Consider the following 16,539-nt stretch of genomic DNA (forward strand, 5'->3'; position numbering starts at 1 on the left):
GTATGTGGAATTACTAGAGTAAAAATGTATTCTCTTGTTTCAGTCTCAGGAACGGAGGCAGAGAGAGATGAGACACTGTGTGATAATGTATATGCATGAGATCAGTGGGATATATACATACATATGAGTTATATACACTGACACAAGTAAGGATTGGGCGCATGTTTGTGGTCAACTATACATGCACAATAATCTGGTTTGGGGGAGTGAAACACAATTGCTGCCATTTCAGATTTTGTGCCGTCCCTGATATAAAGCCTTTATTTGTTATGTCGCATTGATGCCGATGTGCCCCATGGCCAGGATGGATCTGTGGGCCACTCCTAAGGGGGCCCCTGCACCAGGGCAATCTAGATGGACTTTATTTATATCTATAAGATTTTGCAGACTTTGGCTATAAACTGGGGCCCTACAAAAAAAAAATTCAAGTTGCGCCCCACTGCTTCAAATTGGGCCCCACTGGCTAGCCCTGAGTCTAATAGTTGCTGGGCCCGAGTTGTCCTGCCCTCGCATGAAGTCTTGGGTTTGCAATTTTGGGAGAGGGGAGACTGCCTGCTAGGGAGTATTAGGGCTGGTGAGGCCCCCTAGATTTAGAGGCCCTAGGCTTCAGCCTACTTAGCCTATACATAAATCCGGCACTGTTGCCAGTTCGAATCCCTGTCACGGAGTGAGCTCCTGTTGCTGTGTCCCAGCTCCTGCCAACCTATCAGTTCGAAAGCACGCAAGTGCAAGGAGATGAATAGGTACCACTGTGGCGGGAAGGTAAACGGCATTTCCGTGCGCTCTGTTGCGCCAGAAGTTTAGTCATGCTGGCCACATGACCCGGAAAGCTGTCTGTGGACAAACGCCGGCTGCCTCAAGCTGAAAGTGAGATGAGCACTGCAACCTCATAGTCGCCTTTGACTGGACTTAACCATCAGGGGTCCTTTACCTTTACCTTATACTTTATGCCAGTCAAATGGATGGGGTACAAATAAAGCTACTACTGTTGTTGTTGTGCTTGTTATTAGCATGCACCCCTTTGGAGAGGTGAGGTTAGTGGGCAGAATCAGGTTAGAATATGGTATATTAGGGTTGGAGCCTACCTAGCCTTTGGAGTTTGCTGCCTTTTAAGACTTCAGGCTTTCATTTCTTTACACAACACAGTTTCATCTCTCAGATTGCAAAATACTGGATGCTTGGCTGCTTTGCAGAATGCCTGTAACAATTGCAGGCTGTTTTACTTGGGAGGTAGCCGTGTTTCCAGTGAGGCTTCCTTCCCAGATCTGGCTCCCAGTGAGGCTCTGCTAAACCCAACCATGGGACCCACGCCATACCTTAATGGAGCTGCCCATGTTTGGCATTGGGCACAAATGAACTGAGGGAGGAAGGAGTAGTGAGCCACCACCGGAGCAGGGTTGTGCACACAGGAGTGCGGCACCGGCTGAGGCGTGGGATACATTTATTCAGTAGCTCGGGGCTGATTAGTTGCAGGTGAGCAGATGGCACGTGGTTTGGATTTCGGCGAGGTTTGGGAGCAGGCGATTGGAAACACATTGCTTGGCAGAGCCGGCTGGCTCATTGGGGAAGGGCGTGTGATCCAGCTAAGGCCCAAGGCATCTTCCACATGTCGGAACAGGAGAGGCTATGAGAATCGCAGAGCAAGACAAAAGCACAGGTCATCAAGGCCAGGCCCTGACCTTTGGGGCTGAATGCATCAGCCAGCCAGCAAGCCACAGATCGACTCATTCAGTCCAGAGCTGAATGGGGAAAGGCTGCGGCTCAGCGGCAGAGTGTCTACATTGTATGCAGGTTCAATCCCTGGCATCTCCAGGTAGGGCTAAGAAGAGACCTTTTGGCTTAAAGGCTATAGAGCCACTGTCAATTAGTGCAGACAGTACGGACTTACATTTCTGCCATCATACAGCAAGTGTGCTACAGAAAGGACTCCTTGCAGAACAAAGAGCTCCAGGTAAGAGTAGGACTGCACTTGGGCTTTGTGTAGAATGGGTAGTCACTAAGAGCAGGACTTGGGAGGTTCCCAGGAGGGGTGGAGGAAAAATTTTATTCAGTTCACATTTAAAGGCAAACCAGTGAAATCTGCACTTTCTGTAACAGCATGAGAACCAAAGTACAGAAATCCTTTGGAATTGGCACTTGCCCAGATTTTGAGATGCAGGTCTACAACCAAGCTTTACCAAAATGCATAAATCAGGGGAAAGTTCACAGAAAAAAATGAATATATTTTTGAGATTGACATACAAAGATGCGTTGTATTCAAGGAAATTGCTTGCGAAAATGTGTACATTAGTCCAAACTGCATACAAACATGTGTTTATTAGAAGAAATTGGTACCAAAATGATGGATTTTTGTGAGGATCTTTTAAAAAAACGCTGCAGAGTTGTGGAGAACTGAAGATTGGAAGAATGAGAAAGTGATAGGCACGGGCAAATTCCCTGCCTCTCATCCACCAACTCTTTATCTGGCCTTTTGGGGCAGGTTAATTGCTCTCAGCCTCTGCCCTGCATCTTCATTATTTTGATGAAAATAATAACACTACTGCCTTACCTTATAGGACACTGTCAGAAGCTACCAAGATAACACCTGCAAAATACAGTGGTACCTCGGGTTACATACGCTTCAGGTTACAGACTCCGCTAACCTAGAAATAGTACCTCGGGTTTAGAACTTTGCTTCAGTATGAGAACAGAAATCGTGCTCCGGCAGCGCGGCAGCAGCAGGAGAACCCATTAGCTAAAGTGGTGCTTCAGGTTAAGAACAGTTTCAGGTTAAGAACAGACCTCCGGAACGAATTAAGTACTTAACCGGAGGTACCACTGTACTTTAAAAACTCAGAAGTGTTTTCTTCATGCTAAGTTAGGGTGATGACGATGCTTAAAAGGGAAGGGAAAGCACATCATTGTTATTAGTTTTATCAATGCCCATCTGAAAAATTTGTGCAAATCGCTGTTGTTGAGGGAGTGGAGGGCAGCCATTTTGTGATGCTGGGTTGGGGTGTGTGTGGGAGAGGGAGGGGGGAATTTGTGGAAACCACAGGTGTTTAATTTGTTGTCCCCCTTCAACTACAACCAGTGCTTTTTTTCTTTAAAAAAATGTTTAGGGGTACTCTCATTTTGACTCAAAAAAAATCACCATTTTATAGTTCAAATCAGGAAAGATAAATACAGTAAATGGACAAAAGTACGAAGATTCACAAAATGTTTAGGGGTATGTGTATCCCTGCACCCCCCAGAAAAAAACAACAACACTGACTACAATTATCATCATCCCTGCTGGATGGTCAGGCTAGCTGGGGATGAGGGGTTGGGAGATCAACCACCTCTGGAGCGCCACAACTGAGGCAACTCTGGTGTAAAGTCTCCCTACATACGTGTGTTCAACATGTGCACTGTTATGTATTCAGTGGTCTGTGTTTGCCTGAGCTTGAGTCTGGACTCAGGATTCTGAGCCCCTGTGTTCTGATATCCAATCACAGAACATTTCAGGATTTGGGCCTCTGCCATTGGCCCTTAAACTCTGAGTTATGATTCACAGCTTAGAAGTTAAGACAGCCAATCATGTTGGGAGTGGGAGTGGCCCAGGCCTTCAGAAATATATATAAGCAGTTGCTTTGCCCCTGTTGTCAAGTTCTGTTAGTTCAATAAAAGCTCTTGCTGTTATCACTGTGTCTTGCCTCGTAGGAACCCACCTACACTTCATGCACGACCGTGTATGCGTGTGGCACCGGGAAGTAATTAAATAAATCAATTCAAACTGTGGGTTTTTTAAAAAGGGTTTCCAGAGGTTTAGAGCGTGTTTACAGGCTTTTTAGATGATATTCCCCACTACACACAATTTAATGTATACATGCAGTACCCAGGAACACTTACCCTGCGTAAGTGGGGAAGATGTCTTTATTTGTGTAAGTTTAGACCTCTGGCAATAGTAATCTCTCTGCCTCCCTCTCCCTCTCTCTCGGCAGCCAATGGAATGGAAATAAAGAGAGAGAGTAAGGGGTGGCTCCACCCAATTTTGACTTTGGCCCTGACCACATCTGGTCTGCAGTCCACCTTCCTAGAGAGTGTGATCCTCAATAGTAAATAAATAAATAAGCCACTGTCACAGAGTGGAATATAAACCAAAAACATAAACAACAAGGTACAATATTTAATTGATTGCAATATTTTAAGTGCTAAAAAGGATACCCTCCGATGAATCGGGCAGCATATTTAAAATGTTAACATTATTTTTAGAAGCACGGTAAACAGTATTAGAAGATTAGAGCGGTTCCCCTCCCCCATATGTAAATGCATGCACATTTAATCAATCAGTCAACCGGCACTCATGCACTTAATCAGTTTTGATTTTTTTTCTAATTGTGTGACAGCACCAATAAACAAATAAAGAAGCTGCAATTGGGGGTGGGCACAAATTTGTGGGCAAACAGGAGTAGGTATTACTAATAGAGATGATGTCATGAGATGGTGTCATACCTATAAAGGCTGCCCTCAAAACCTTGGTCAAAGATATCATAACTATTGGCCTCAACCTTTTCCAGGACACTGAGTGAATGACTCATTCCCCCACACAGCATCCTTCCTGCTCCATCCCAGATATTCCAGATATCTCATATGCAGAAAGAATCCCAGTTACAGGTAGGCTGCATGTATTTATGGGCACATAGGCTAGATTGGCCCAGACCGTTTTTGGTGTGGCTCTTTTGCACTCCATGAAACCCAGAATATGCAAAGGAGAAGGGCAGAGCAACCAATAAATATCCAATATCAGGTTTGCTAGGTTTGAGAAGTAGCAAGTGGGGCAGAGACGCTGAGGACTGGGATAATGGCTGATGGGTTGACTTGGAAAGCTAATAAGAAAATACAAGAAAAGCCCTGGGTTGTGGTTGTTATTTCCTCATACACCCCTAATTTTGAGCTGATTTGGAAGCCTTTTTTGGCTAAGAACTTTGGCAAAAATTATTTCAACAAAATATATAAAATCAGCTCTGTACACAGCCGTCTCTGAAAAGGGGGAGTGGCCATGTGATTGACACAACATCCAGCCAATCCATGCTAAGCACAGCCAGTTCCTGCTAAAAAAAAGATGAATCGGTTTCCCCCCAGCTTGATCTGTGGGAGAAGGCTGTACATGTGCCCTTAATGCTGTGATTATGATTCCACAGTGGCCTCACTGCTGTTATTAAATATGTCTTCATGCATTCTGAGTCATTAAGTGACTCCACATGAGCTGACTTTCTCTGTGACTACTGTCAGTGGCAGGACCTGAGTGTCCATTTTGCCATTTGCAACAGGTGGCAATAAAGTTTTTGACTAGACTATCGGCTGATCTTTGATTCCATTCTTCCTGGACTTTCAAAATGCTTGGCTGAGCCTAGAGCATTAGTGGTGAAGGCAGGAGAAATCAGTTCATCTCCTACAAAAACAAGAACTAGATTGCGTTTCATCTTTTACCTCCTTCTGTTTGCTGTTTAGTTTAGTTGCAGGACAGGTAAGGAATGGAATGACAGTACTTTCATGGGGTACGCAGTGCAATTACAGAACGCTAGAGACTGAATGAAAGAAGAGGTAACTTGAATGGATTGCTAGGTCCAGGAAGAGAGATGCTCAAAGGGAAGGAAGAGACCCAAGGAGAAACTGTATAGGATACCAAAAGAGGGAGTATCCTTCTAGCTAGGCGTCCTGGAAATGCTTAGAACTGGATAGCATGAGATTGGCTGGATGGTTCCATCAGTTATTCAAATATCCTTAATTTTCTCTTCTACTAATGCCCCCAGAGGCTCTGCCTCACCTTCCCAGCCAGTGGAGGTGTTGAAGAAGCCACGATGCTACCTAATATTTAAAAGCTTTCAATTATTTTAATCCATCGGAAGCTACCCTAGAGAATTCCTGTCAGCAGGAGAGAAAAAATGTGATAAATGAGCCTCTGCCTTTGTATTATTATGAGATTATACTGTTTATCCAGTTTTCAAGTTAATGTTAAGAGCAATTATGCCCGCATCTCGGGTGCTTTGGGGAGCCTTGTCCCTGAGGTCCCTGAGGATGGTTCCTTAGGATCCTTGTTGAAAGGCTAGGTCAGATTTCACTTTTTCCACCACATCTTCTTTCCTGTTCATTTTCTCTGCCTAATTCCAGGTGGGACTTTGCTCACGTTTCCATCCACTCACCAGCCCCTATAAAACAGAAGGAGTTAGACCCAGACAAAGTTTCTTGATGCAATCTCTGGCATTCCTGAAAAACCTGGTGGGAAACCAATTGCTATAACATGCCCTCCGAAATGGACTGATGGTTTGAATCCAGAATCCTGCACCTGTCCCTTCTCTCGGATGAAAAGTGTGCATCTAGGCTTCAGTTCCATATGTGTACATTTTTGCAGAGGCGCACCTAGACCCACTTGTGCCCTTGGCAAGGAGATGTATCGGCGCCTCCGAAGCTCCGAAGCGAGACCATGGACAAGAAACTCAGAAAGTTTGCTTTTGTTTTCTTCCATCTTGCCACCCACAAAACAAATGTTTGTGTTAATTTATATTTCAGTTTATGTGCACGTTTATGATATTGTTTTCTTACATTATCTGCTCTGTTAACACTTAATTGAAAACCCCGATAAACATTTCTTTAAAGGGGAATTAGGCAAGTTGATGGAAGATAAAGCTGAATCGTAGGGTTGGAAGGGACCCTGAAGATCTTCGAGTTCAACCACCTGCAATGCAAGATGTCCCTTATGGGGATCGAACCTGCAACCTTGGTGTTATCCATACCACACTCTAACCAACTGAGCTATCAAGGGCTGCTTAGCCATGATGCCTATATGTTACCTATAGGACAAGAGGCAGCATGTACCCAGATGCCAGCACATCAGAACACAATTGGAGAATGCTCTGGCACTCATGTTTTTCTCATGAGCTTCTTGGAGGCATATTTTTGGCTACTGTGAGAAACAGGACCAGGTCGGCCTTGGGTCTGATCTAGCTGCAGGGCTCTTCTTGTGAGCTTATGGGGTTTTGCAGAATTCTTCTATACAGTGGTACCTTTGTTTTCGAACTTAATCCATTCCAGAAGACAGTTCAAGTTCCGAAACATTTGCAAATTGAAGACTCAGTACGTAAGCCTCAAAATGGAAAACTCAATACGAAAGCCGCTTTTCATGTTCGACCTTTGAGGCGCGTTCGAAAACCGAAGCATTTACTTCCGGGTTTACGGCATTCGAAAACCGAAATGTTTGTCAACAGAGATGTTCGAAAACCGAGGTATGACTGTATAATGCTTCAGGTTAAGGATCAATACATGAGAAGCAGCAGATCCCAGACTCCCCTCCAGAGTGGGGAAATTTGTGATCCAAGAGTGACACAAACACAGTCTTCCCAAAACTGCCTTCCTCTCAGGATGAGTTTACACATGCTTATTCATCACTCGATAGCGGCAAAATCAAGTGATGACCTACGAATGCGAAGCAGCCATCTCAGATCAAACATCACAGCCAGAGTGCTTTCATGCTGTCTGACATCACCTATTTAAATAGAGTCAGTTACTCGGTCATCTGAAAGTCACTGAATGATGAGATATCAGGTGATATATGCTCATCTGCGAACCAGCCCTAAGAAGACTTTCCAGAGTCCAAGCAATCTTTCAACCACTTTGTGGGCTCAGCTAGACATCCCTTTGTGTAGCTGTCCATCTGGGCAAGCATATTTGTCCCTGTTGACGGTGTGGGTCCAAAGCAGTATGGTGCAGTCAGGTTCCCATTGTCTTGTTTAATTGTCCTGGTTACATGCCCGGGTGCAGGAGATCTTTGTTGTTCAGAGTAAGCCTTATTATGCAGGGTTCCAGCTTCTTCGCCTTTTTAAGCGAACATTTAATTTTCAGCCCCATTGATGTCCTCAGGAAATCTGGCATCCTGCAGGCCTGTAATTATCTTATATGGTGCAGAATAACGTGGCATTCGGTACCCAGGGCCTGTTGCTTCCTAGAAGAGGGCTGCCTTTGTAAAACGACGTGGCCCAGGTTTATGCGCTCCAACATTTCTCTGATGAAAATAGGGACATCCTATTCCATAATAATAACAACAATTATTTTGTTATTTATGCCCCGCCCATCTGACTGGGTTGCCCCAGCCACTCTGGGCGGCTTCCAACACATATAAAAACATAATAAAACATTAAACATTAAAAAACTTCTCCTAGACAGGGCTGCCTTCAGATGTCATCCGAAGGTTGTATAGTTGTATAGGCTGCCTTCAGATGTCATCCGAAGGTTGTATAGGGGTCACACAATTCCATACCCTCTGATATTTCTTTGATGAAAATAGGGGCATCCTAAGGAAAAGCGGGACATTCAGAGATGAAACCAGAAACCGGGTTGACTTCTGTAAATCTGGGACTGTCCCTGGAAAATAGGGACACTTGGAGGGTATGTGCCAAGAGTCAGGAGCAAAGCAAGTACCTTAACTGCACACAGGTTTCATTGGTCCCCTGTATTCAATTACTGTAGTAGCCCTCCCCTTTCAGGGTAAGCGACAAATCCATGTACCAGACCAGTCATATATTGTCCCTTTCAGATTCTTCTTGCCAGCTCTGCCATCCATCTCCTTTTTTGACTTTAAGATACTCCAAAGACCCCTGCAGTTAAGACTCCTCCTTCTCAAACTACAGTGGTACCTCTGGTTAAGAACTTAATTCGTTCTGGAGGTCCATTCTTAACCTGAACCTGTTCTTAACCTGCGGTACCACTTTAGCCTCCCGCTGCCGTGTGATTTCTGTTCTCACCCTGAGGTAAAGTTCTTAACCCGAGGTACTATTTCTGGGTTAGCGGAGTCTGTAACCCGAAGCGTCCGTAACCCGAGGTACCACTGTACACAGAAAAAGGCCCTTGCAAAGAGTTCTTGTCTCTCACAAACGTCGCTCATGGGAGAGGTACGAAGCTACCCTATCTGCCCCACAGGCCGGTGTCTGGACCGAGTGTTGTTCAGAGGTTTAATGCAACCCTTAAGAAATGCTCCAGAGGTTTCGCCGTGTCTTCTTTTTTTATGAGCTCAATAAGCAAGCCCTTTATGGAAGGGATGTGAGGAATATCCACAGAAATGTCTGCTCACGCAAGAAGGGCCCTTCGCACTCTGCCACCCAGTTGGGGGAAGCGGGTGGAGATAGGGCTGTGGAGGCAACGTCATAATTTCAAACAAACAAGGAATAAAACAGGGCAGAACACCCTGACCTCTGGCAATAAAACCCGCAGCTCGGTATTGGGGTGGGGTAGGGGCTTAAAGACGCAGGCCTTGGAGCAAAACGTGTGGGAGAGCCTGTGAAACGTAATTATCATCCGTGGACAGATACATTCTGGAAGAAATCGAAAATATTTATTGCTGGCAATAACCGGCCCAGTATTACAGTTGTAGCTTGCCTTTTTATCCAACCCCCAACTTGCTTTTCTTTATTCATTCCCTCACCCCCTATCAGAATGTGAAATGCCTTGTTTGCTAGGCTGCGCAGTTTGCAGGAAAAACATCTGCCCCTTGTGGCCTGGGGGACTTGGAAATGCCAAGAGGCCCAGAAGTGAGCATTAAAGCCAATCTCCCCCTGCCTTCTTTTCTGAATTTAGGTTTCCTGGAAGTCCTTGTACTTCAGGCCTCTCCGTGGTGAGAAACTAAGACTACGTCCATAGGTAAAGGTAAAGGGACCCCTGACCATCAGGTCCAGTCATGGCCGACTCTGGGGTTGTGGCGCTCATCTCGCTTTATTGGCCGAGATACAGCTTCCGGGTCATGTGGCCAGCATGACTAAGCCACTTCTGGCGAACCAGAGCAGCGCACGGAAACGCCGTTTACCTTCCTGCTGGAGTGGTACCTATTTATCTACTTGCACTTTGACATGCTTTTGAACTGCTAGGTTGGCAGGAGCAGGAACCGAACAACGGGCGCTCACCCCGTCACAGGGATTCGAACCGCCAACCTTCTGATCGGCAAGTCCTAGGCTCTGTGGTTTAACCCACAACGCCACCCATTTAAAACAAATTCTCCACATACATCCTAAAATCTTGGAACTGTAGTTTACCCATCACAGAGCTATAATTCCCAGCACCTTTAGCAAGCTACATCCCAGGATTCTTTGGGAGGGCATTGTCAGATCATAGGTCTCATCTTGCTCAGTATTGTCTACACTGATTTTCAGCAGCTGTCAATAATAATAATAATAACCCACCTATCTGACTGGATTTCTCCAGCCACTCTGGGCGGCTTCCAACATATATAAAAACATAATAAAACACTACTTTTTTTTTTTAACTTCCCTATACAGGGCTGCCTTCAGATGTCTTCAAAAGGCTATATAGTTAATCATCTCCTTGACACCTGAAGGGAGGGCATTCCACAGGGATGGTGCCACTACTGAGAAGGCTCGCTGCCTGGTTCCCTGTAGCTTCACTTCTTGCAGTGAGGGAACTGCCAGAAGGCCCTTGGTGCTGGATCTCAGTGTTCAGTTCAATTTCAGATGGGGGGCATTCATAACCCTTAGGAAATGAACCTGAGACCTTCTGCATGCAAGGCAGATACTTTCCCACAGAGCTATGGCCCTTCCCCTGTTGGGAGAAGATGGAGTCAGCGGAGGAGGTGAGCAGTCCAGTCTTCTTGGTGTTGCCCGTTGGTATTTACTCATCCTTTCTGAACAGCAGGCCTACCATTCCCTTCTTCTTCTTTGGAGCTGAACAAGCTATTTCATTGCTCCTGGCATCCCTCACTAGCTTTTTCTGAGCTTTAGCTTTTCTACCAACCTGGGCTCCTCATCTGTATTCATCCGAGTGTCCACCAGCCATGGCTTCCTTCCATTTCTAACAGGTGCCTTTCTTTTATTTTCAACTCCTCACAAAGCTTTTCATGCAGCCACTCTCTGGCATTTTGAGATGCTTCCTCAGTCTTGAGGGATTGTTTGTGCTTCTAGTAACTCCTTTAAGAAAACTCCCACCCATTTGGGGCTCCTTTCCACATCAATATGTGGCATCCATCCCACGTAGCATTTCTCTGAATTTATTAAAATCTCAGCTTTCCTGAAATTCATAACACACATTTGACTATGCTCACCTTCGGCTTTCCACAGGATCAAGAATTTGGAAGCACATTGCTCCCCCCAAAGAATTCCGAGAACTGTAGCGTCCCATCCCCCACAGAGCTACAATCCCCAGCACCCTCAACAAACTACAGTTCCCAGGACTCTTTGCGGGAAGTAATGTGCTGTTAAATGTGCATTGGATGTGTTCTAAATTGATGGCTTGAGTCTGCCTTGCTTCCCTATTGGTAAAGAACAAGTCGAGGGTAACCAGTCCCCTCATTCCTTCTTCTGCCTTGCTCTGAAAGAAGAAGTTTTCAGCAAGGCATGTCAGGAATTCACTGCAGATTCCATGCCTGGCAAGATTGGTCTGCCAACAGATATCAGGGTAGCTGAAGCCCCCATCCCTACTAATTGTTGCTTCTCTGAAACATCTATAATTTATTTCAGAAAAGTTATTATCCGCACCCTTGCCTGGGTTAGGCAGTCTGTAGTAGACTCTGACCACAATGCTGTTTTTTCGTTTTTTCCTCTATTCATTTTTACTCAAATGCTCTCCATGGGGCTATGCTACCATATTTGCTCTCCTTAATGTTTGTGAAGGTGTACATTTAAAAAAAATAAAATGCTTCCAGCCACTCTCTTTTTTTGTTGTATCTCTTGATTTTGAACAAGTTATATCCTTCAGTTGCTACATTCCAATCTTATCAAGTCATGTTTATCTTCCTGTACTAGGAGTTCAAGCTCATCTTGTTTGTTTCGTATACTCTGCATATTAGTATATAAACACTGGAAAATGTGGCTGGTCTGATCCAATGTCTCCTCTGGTATGTTATTTTGCAGTTTGCTAGATAACAGCTCAACACCCCCAGTTTCTCCTGCAGCATCCAAGTCCCTTCCTTTTGTGCTTACTTTCATATTGACCTTTGGGCCATCACAGGATTTAGTTCAAAGCCCTTTTGATTAGGGACTCAGCTACATTAGTAAAGAAAAGGCGTTTTAAATGCGTTATAATACTGTGGCACCAGATGGTGCTGTAGAGTTCTATCTTACACCCAAGTGATTTCCCATTATGAGGGTTACCATGCATTTTCCTGAAACTATTTTTGTGGTATCTAGTTCCAGCCTAGGTTGATTATCAATAGCAGACATCGGGGTGGGCTAGGGTAGGTGCTCACCTGACATCTGGCGATGGACTGGCATACTGGAATGGACATGGGGAGGAGTGAGTCAGTGGCAAGGTCAGCCTGGTGCAAACATACCAGCAGGAGTGCTGAAATGGCTCTGCTGGCAGGTCTGCACCATGCTGTTGTCACCACTGCCTTGGCCCTCCATCATCAATGCAGGTGACCAGAGGTCAGGTGAGCACCTCAGCCCCACTCTGCAATGCACTAATGTTCATAATCCTTCAGCCAAACACATCTAATCCTGGTGAGGTGCTGCCCATCTTCTGCCAATAGTCCGGTGTTAAGGAAGCTTTAAACTATGATTCCAGAAACCGGACATCTTTTGTTCAGAGAAGCGGACACGGAGCAATGGTTCCAAACTACAAGAAAAAAGATTCCACCTAAACATTAGGAAGAACTTCCTGACAGTAAGAGCTGTTCGACAGTGGAATTTGCTGCCAAGGAGTGTGGTGGAGTCTCCTTCTTTGGAGGTCTTTAAGCAGAGGCTTGACAACCATATGTCAGGAGTGCTCTGATGGTGTTTCCTGCTTGGCAGGGGGTTGGACTCGATGGCCCTTGTGGTCTCTTCCAACTCTATGATTCTATTCTATGATTCTATGTTGACACCATCTCTTTTCTGAAAGTCTAAATACACAATGTTGACTGGAGCTCACCTGTATGCTTCTTGAAACTCTCAAAGATCTCCCAGAACGCTTAACAAGCTACACATCCCATGCGTCTTTGGAGGAAGTCATCTGTTTGCAGTGTTCTTAAACTGCATAGTGTGTAAGCAGCCATGGTCCAAAATATCTGAAGGGCACCAGTTTGGTGAAGGCAGCTAGACCTCATCTTTGCGCAAACTTCGTCCAAAACTCAAGCTTAGTTCATCCTGTCAAAAAGGTTTCACTGGTTAGCTTAGTTTGGCTGAGGTGAACTATTATTTGGGAGTTGCTTCAGTTGACGTGGGGACGCGGGTGGCGCTGTGGGTTAAACCACAGAGCCTAGGACTTGCTGACCAGAAGGTCGGCGGTTCGAATCCCCGTGACGGGGTGAGCTCCCGTTGCTTGGTCCCTGCTCCTGCCCACCTAGCAGTTCAAAAGCACGTCAAAGTGCAAGTAGATAAATAGGTACCGCTCCGGCGGGAAGGTAAACGGTGTTTCCGTGTGCTGCTCTGGTTCGCCAGAAGCGGCTTAGTCATGCTGGCCACATGACCCGGAAGCTGTACGCCGGCTCCCTCGGCCAATAAAGTGAGATGAGCGCCGCAACCCCAGAGTTGGTCACGACTGGACCTAATGGTTAGGGGTCAGTTGCCTTGAATTTGGCTGTGAGCTCCACTAATTCAGAAAACTTGGGAAATTTGGCCCCGTTTGCCTTCAAAATACACTAATTTAATTCAAGTTAGGTTTTTGGCCAAGGTAGCGTACATTGATATGGCTTACAAGTAGTTAAATTAGCTTGATTTGGGAGCAGGTTATGATGGAGAGGGCAAAATTTGGGTGGATGGCGTGTTTCAAATTGAGTTGTCTTAGGTAAGAATTGTTCCAGCTCTGCAGCAGCTGTGCTGGAATGGATTGAGTTTCTGGTTTAGTAAAGCTAACCTTTTTGGTTGAGCTGAACTGAACTGAACTGATTAGTTCTGAAAAGGAATATATTGCTCTCACCATTTCCCCTCATTTCTTATTGGCTCCCTCACCAGTTCTTTTATTGTCTTTAAGGACCGCCCTTTTAAGTTCAGCCAGAAAGGGTGGAGGCAGTTATTACCTGACTAAGGGAAGTCCATTGCTATTGATTCTTGACCTGTAGGTGAAATAGGACTGGAAGCTTTTGTGTTCCATGCAAATACCTTTTCATCTGCAGTCCAAGCTTATGAGAAAGGATGCTTCAAGGGCCCCTGGGGAGAGGAGGGGTCCTTTTGTTATACGTGTCTGAAGAGAAAGGTCAATGTGTCTGTTAGACAAAGGGCTCTGAAACTATTCCATACACTTTCCCCATATAATCTCCACAGCACACATTCAGCAGAGTAAGGTTGTGTCTTCACACACACACACACACACACACACAGAGAGAGAGAGAGAGAGAGAGAGAGAGACAGACAGACAGACAGACAGACAGACAGACAGACAGACACCACTTCTCCAGCCTTCAGCCTGCACTAAGAGGCCCTATCCAAACTGCTGCCTCTGAGGATCAATGTTAAAAAATTCATGCAAAAAAAAAAAAGTATCACACCAGATCCCCAAACCACAAAATTAGTGTTGCCAAAGGCCCTAACAGAGAAAAAGGGCGATTCGTTTGAGCATCCCATTTTTGTCTCGGCACTTAATTAAGGAACAAAAGTTCTGGGTTCTGTCTGCGCAGGTTCAAACAGGTACATGAGTTTGAATCTCAAGTTTTGAGGTTATCTGCACAGCCTCGAGGCCTGAGAACAAGAAAAGAAATAAATGATTGCTGTTTATGACCGCCCAAACCAGGTCATCAATCATTTCCAAGCACATCAGACTCTGGCACTACGTGACCCTCACCTGCACAGTTTGGACTGAAGAGGTTCTGCCTTTGTGTCTGAAGCTAGCCCCTCTTCCGCATGAGCTTTTGTCCTAGAGGTTTAAACATCGCCAACACAACAAGGAGTGAGTGTCACATCCTGAAGTAAAGGATCAGATTCCAAAGTTGGCTCACACATATACTTGAGTTGTCTCCTCTTAAGTCTCTTTCTCTGCAACTTATGAGCTCTCTGCTTGTTAAGCTCACTGACCAAGTCCCAAACCGAAATAGCTGTCAGGGACATCACTAGTTAGCCATGCTACACCTTCCAAGCATCCCTATTTTCCAGGGACAGTCCCGGATTAACAGAAGCCACCCTGATTTGATCCTGGAATGTCCCTTTTTTCCTTAGGACATCCCTATTTTCATCAGAGAAAGGTTGGAGGCGATGGAGTTATATGACCCCTGAGCCAACAAGATTGGTAATTATACATCCTTTAGAAAACATCAGAAGGCAGCCTTGAATAGGGAAGTTTTTTAAGGTTTAATGTTTTATTATGTTTTTATATATGTCGGAAGCCACCCAGAGTGGTTGGGGCAACCCAGTCAGATGGGTGCATGATGATGATGATGATGATGGACGTCCTTATTTCCATCAGAGTAATGCTGGAGGGTATGGCTTTCAAGTCCCAAACCAAAATGGCTGCCATGCACATCAGTGGTTGGCCAGGCTCATATTAAGGGAGTGGGGGGAGACACTATTGTTCAGGCAGAGTGAATTTGGCCTTCAACACCCACTAGAGGGTGACCAAGAACAATAACAATGTCCATTGCCACCAGTACAGCAGCAAACTCATCACAACAGGAGAGCCAGTCTCTATTGTCTCATCACATTGTATGAAACAGGGGTGGCAAGCTGGCAGCCCACCATGTAATCTTGGCTGGAGCCTGACCAGTAAGGAATATAGGAAGCTACCTTATACCAATCCAATACTAATCTAGCTTAGTATTCTCCACACAACTGGTAGCAGCTCGCCAGCGTTTCAGGCAAGACTTTCTCACCGGAGATGATGATGTTGTTGTTGGTGATGATGATGAAATTTGTACCCCACCCATCGGACTGAGTTGCCCCAGTCACTCTGGGCAGCTTCCAACATATATAAAAACATAACAAAACATTACACGTTAAAAAGCTTCCCTATACTTCGTTCCTATGTCTTATATGGTTATATGGTTACTCATCTCCTTGACATCTAACGGGAGGGCAGGTGCCACTACCGAGAAGGCCCTCTGTCAAGGATTGAACCAGGGATGTTGTGCATGCATGACAGATACTTTGCCGCTGAGTTAAGACCATTCCATGGTTGCGCCAACTTCTGATATTAAAAAATGTGGGCATCTCATTGCCCCCTTCTGCATAGAACCTGGAGTAGCGAAGGAGGCAGCAAAGCAGGTGTGAAAGCACTATGCACTCTGCCACAACATCACATTTATTTGTCTGCACACACACACACACACACACACTTTTCCTGGCTCGACAGAGCAGCCTATGGATGGCAGCTATGCAAGCAGCTCTTCCAGGCATGCTGCCAACTCACATGAGATTGCGTAAGAAACACAGCATTAGGGTTTCGTTCGGTAACATGGCATCTTAGTAGTGTGCAAGTATTGACTAAACAGCTTAACCAACTAAAAACAATCCTTTGGTTTAAACATTCTAGATTTACCCAACAAGAACTCTGGCAACCATGCCAAATGCCTGGTTTTTTTACCCTCCCCCTCCCTCCAATTCTGGTGGCTAGCTCTCACGCAGTGCTACAAAAACCAAATATTACACCCAGGCAGTTTTTGGTGTTTTTTTTTAA

At 45.3% G+C, this 16,539-nt stretch overlaps 1 long non-coding RNA gene across 1 annotated transcript in view; it reads left to right on the plus strand.

Moving 5' to 3' along the window:
- Window positions 1-1,186: 1,186 nt before the first annotated feature.
- Window positions 1,187-16,539, plus strand: part of LOC309335144 — a 31,769-nt gene continuing 16,416 nt past the window's right edge. The window contains exon 1 of the long non-coding RNA XR_014153392.1: window positions 1,187-1,951. This is a non-coding gene — a long non-coding RNA (uncharacterized lncRNA). The remainder of the gene's footprint in view (window positions 1,952-16,539) is intronic.

Source organism: Podarcis erhardii (assembly GCF_964252035.2).
Source record: "Podarcis erhardii genome assembly, chromosome: 2".
Lineage (NCBI taxonomy): Eukaryota > Metazoa > Chordata > Lepidosauria > Squamata > Lacertidae > Podarcis > Podarcis erhardii.